The sequence below is a fragment of the Brienomyrus brachyistius genome, chromosome 20 (genome assembly GCF_023856365.1).
Source record: "Brienomyrus brachyistius isolate T26 chromosome 20, BBRACH_0.4, whole genome shotgun sequence".
Classification (NCBI taxonomy): Eukaryota; Metazoa; Chordata; class Actinopteri; order Osteoglossiformes; family Mormyridae; genus Brienomyrus; species Brienomyrus brachyistius.
The window spans coordinates 14,470,726-14,475,083 of NC_064552.1; the positions used below are offsets into that span (position 1 = coordinate 14,470,726).

Here is a 4,358-nt window from a genome sequence, read left to right on the forward strand (position 1 = left end):
TCGTTTAGGAAAATGTCACCTAGGCCGTGGAGATGCGAGACACGACGCAGGAGCTGAAAGTGCAGACTCAGGTGCACACATGTGAGACAGGGGCGAGGTTGAAGACGCGACGTCAGCACCGCTTCATGTGAAAATGCGTACCACACCCAAGCGTGCGGCCGCCGGGGAATCACCGGCTGAAAGTCAGCCTTGACACGTGCTTTCCCACGCTGACTGAGTCACGCAGCATGATCACGATAGTCGGCTGCCTGCGAGGAGCGCAGGGTATGACGCTAATGTGCCATGCAGGGCAGTCCAGGGTTAAGAAAAGCGTGAAATCAGCGCTCTGCCCCTCTTATTTGTATGGAAACAGTGGAAGAGAGCTTGCTGACTTCCAGTACCTTGCTGCAATCACAATATACCAGAAGGCTAATGGAAACGGCTCACGTTTGTTATGGAAACAAAAATGCGAGTAGAATTTTAATAGGTCCGAGAACGGGTCCTTTGACACAGACAAACGCTGCCGTTCAAAGATATTACTAACTGTCGCTGCAGCCAAACAGTGTTCCTGAAAATATGTTTATCAACACCTTCATCTATGAATTCTGTCTGAGTCAGAGCTCCTCTCGATATTAATATTAAACATAATGGCCTCTTTCTGTACTCTAACCATGATGGAGGCTGTCAAATGCGACCAGATTTACGTACAAAAAAGATACATTATTTAAAATGCAAACTTGCAATATGACAGCCCCGGTCTCTTTCAAAAGGTTGTTCCCCTAAAAATGTGCGAAAACCCGTTGCTTTAGTAGAATAAAGGAAATGCAGGAAGTAATCTCTTTTACTGACAGATGGTTAAAAAACACAAAAAAAACGCATAATAGTTATCATTAAAAAAATAAAATTGAGGATGGCTGGATGTTCTTAACAGGGATAATTGTTTATTTCCAGAAATAATGTAAGAAAAATACACAAGAAGACTCAGTAAATGGGTTTGAACAAAACGACACATTACTGTAAGAATATACAAATACTCCATCTGTATTTAAATTTCATGTTTATTTGGCCGACACTCTGGAGACAGATAATAAAGCCTTAGAAAACATAACTGTCTTCATTTGTTAAGATTTTATATGTTTTTTTAGATGATGGGGAAATGAGGCAGAATTCTAAATGCACATTAAAAATTCAAACTGTTACTGCAGATCTGTATGCTGTATGGACTGGGTAGTACTGTCAGTAATCCCTACTGTATGAGTGTTTCTGTAGTTAGTGGGGATAACCAATGCGATGCAGGCATGATATGCAGGTGGCAGCCCGCTTGTGTAATGTGGCAGTCCTCACGGGCTCAGAAGATGCATGATTCTTCAGTGCCTTGCACATGTCTCTTGTGTCAGTTGCACATGTCGTTCCATAAATCGTCCCTATTCGAGGAGAAGAGCGAGTTTCAGTCCACCGTTCCATCGTCATAGCCAAGAACATCAGCTCTTTATAGTGAGTAAAGATTCTAGACCATTATTGGCCGTGGACAACAGGTGCCCTGGAATGCGTGCTTATTCAGCCACACACAATTACTAAGAAGTTAAAACTGATCGGGCAATGCTGAACAAAACATAGTACCAATAGTCAAAAACATTAGAGAACTGTGCAAAGACTAGACAATACGCTGACAAAGTAACTGATTAAGTGCCGTAACTGTGATATAAACAGCCATGGATATGACTGTCACGTGAAACGTTGGTATTGCAAATACGAATGGCTTGGAGACAAAAGCTGCTCATGAATCTGGTAGTCAGTGTTCCATTGCTGTGAATCCTCTAGCAGACTACAGGGGGTGATTTTTGGCAGGAGTGGCAGGGGTCTGGAATATGGCGGTTAGGAAAAGGATGATCCAATCCTTATAGGTTTACTGGGTTGAACTTTAACCTTTTCATGGCTATATGCACGGCATCAGCAGGTCCCAGTGGTCTATCATGGATGTTTGTTACAGGCAGAAATATAGCTTCTCACTGGAAAGACCCAGTAGCAAACAATATCGTAAGACTATAGCTGACTTTGGAATCTCTGCTTTAGGGAAAGGAAGTGCTTTGCTGGGTTAAATGGTTTGAGGTCATTTTTAAAGATCTCCAAATGCCTCCTTCTTTTCAGACAGATTTATGTCTGCTACAAAATGATGTCTCTATCATTAGCTGCACAACTTTGCCCTCAAGGTAACCTTCCTTGGCATGTCTCACCAAATGATTAATTGTCGGGACAGGTGTCACATGACCGCCAAACCAGACGTCCCTGACTGCTGAAACGTGCTCGTCGATTCTGTCCAGCATCATTATGTCAAGAGAGGGCTTGTTCACTTTTCACACGGATGTCAGAGGATTCAAACCTGGCAAACCTGAGGAAAGGAGAGGAAATGGGCATGTGAAAAAAGGGGTGGCGATTTTAGACGACAGCACCCCCTGGAGGGGGGGGGGTGTGCATTTACCCAGATAGCTCCACCCCCCAAGAAGGCTTCCACTCACTCAACACTGTCGTGTTCCCTTTGGCACGCTGTGAGGTCTTTACCCGATTGCTCAGGTAGGGGGTGGGTGGTTCACCTGAAATAGCCATCATCATCAAAGGAGTCCTTTTAACGAGAATCCATTTAATAACATAACTTCAGCTAAACAGAAAAGCAACGCTTTGTGCATATTTTAGCTATAAGCCACGCATTCCATCGCGTATTTCAAATGGAAAGACGTCTTACGAAACAGAAAAACATGCTGTCTGCATAAAGGGACGCCTCACATTCTTTCCTGTCTACCGCTTTGTTTACGTCAGGAAGAATCATGACGTGTGACATTAACTCAGACTCTCGTGACATGCCAGGGTTACACTTTGGTATGAGACGCGGTGTCGTCACCTGCCTGCCCCATGTCGTCTTGAGAGAGTGCCTGTTTGTGTTGGACCCTGGGCGACTCCTCCGCTTAAAGCCTCTCGCCTGATGTCTTGTTTTTTCTTCTTCTCTGTCATCTATCCCCTTCATCAGCTGAAGCTTTTCACACAGCTCTCGCCAACGGCGCCGCCCTGTCTCTCAAACCGAGAATGACGACTTTATAATGACTCCCCAAGCAAGGTAATTTGTTAAAGAGGCCATTAAAAAAGTTAAATGACATAGACTTATGCATTATAAGGGCTCCCTTCATGGGGCAAGAGCCCCTGTCCAGCAGGCTGGGAGCTATTCAGTTTCAGTTGGAGTTAACACCACCGCAATATGGAAAACATATGTACCGTCCACCGGGGATGAGGCAACTCCTGCAATCGACCTCCAATCGGCTCCTCGCACGCTCTCTGGCCTGGGGAGACGTTTGAGCGGCAGTTTCCGTTCCGGTGTGGAGCAGACATTCCAGACACCCTCCTTTGCGAAAAACACACCCGCCGTTGCTCGGGGTCGCAATGTCCCAGCAACCAAACAGTGTCCCCCTGTTCTGCCGAGACTTCAGAGGAGTTAAGGATGGGATCCATTAAGGTGTCTGTTTTCGGGGGGTGGGGGGGGAGGAAGGTGCCCCATCTTGTTTGGGTGATTGAGTACAGCTGTTGCTGCAGGACACAGCAGTTCAAAGGGGAAAGAGGTACTGGGAAGGGCTTGGGGTATCGGTAACATCAGAAGAGCATGGGGGCAGTGTTAGGGGAAGCGTGACCTTTCCATGGATTGGAGGATCCCTCTTCCGAGAGGCAAAGTGCCCAGACGGAATCCACTATCTGCTGGATCCCTTTGGATCTGCACAGCTAGACATACCAGAAGCATTGAGGGTTTGATGGTCATATCTCAGACACTTCAGATTTGTTTTAGTTTTTTTTTTTAGTCTTCTTTGGGTTAAATGATCTGAAAAACAGACAGTTCAAGGGGAAGCAAGTATGGAAAAGGCAGCCACAACCGTCACGCTACTCCAATGACGCTAACGCTAAAACACACAGTGAGCCAGGCCTGCATTTGGCCTGCCCAGGGCCCATTCTCATTCCGGGCTCACTGCTGGCAGGCCTCAAGCATAACTTTCCGGAAGGCGGAGTCTCTCTAGCGTCGTCAGGAAATTACAGAGACGCGTTCCGCAGCGGTTCAGAGAGCGAGCGGATTGTTGGACGTATCCGAGCGTGGGGAGAACTGACATGGCCCTTAATGAGAAACCAGAGCGCTGGAGTGGAAATGGTATCCCACAGTGGTGCGGATGGGGCTAATGGGACCGCGGGGCCCTCCGCTGGCCACCTGATGGATCTCGCCCCTAGCTCGTAATACCATGTGTTGCGTTGAAGGGAGGAGCAAGGGGTAATTATAGAGCTTGCTGTGACAGTCTTCCATGTTCAGCCTTGCCTGCTCTAAAAATACCCCGGTGGCAGCTGGAAAAGGG

General features: G+C 46.8%; 1 long non-coding RNA gene across 1 annotated transcript; it reads right to left on the reverse strand.

Annotated features, from left to right (window-relative positions):
* Window positions 1–1,041: 1,041 nt before the first annotated feature.
* On the reverse strand, window positions 1,042–3,078 carry LOC125715803 (uncharacterized). The gene is made up of 4 exons (XR_007384185.1): window positions 2,876–3,078; window positions 2,496–2,570; window positions 2,214–2,368; window positions 1,042–1,403 (listed from the first exon to the last, which is right to left on the reverse strand). It is a non-coding gene; the product is annotated as an uncharacterized LOC125715803 (long non-coding RNA).
* Between the last annotated feature and the right edge of the window lie 1,280 nt (window positions 3,079–4,358).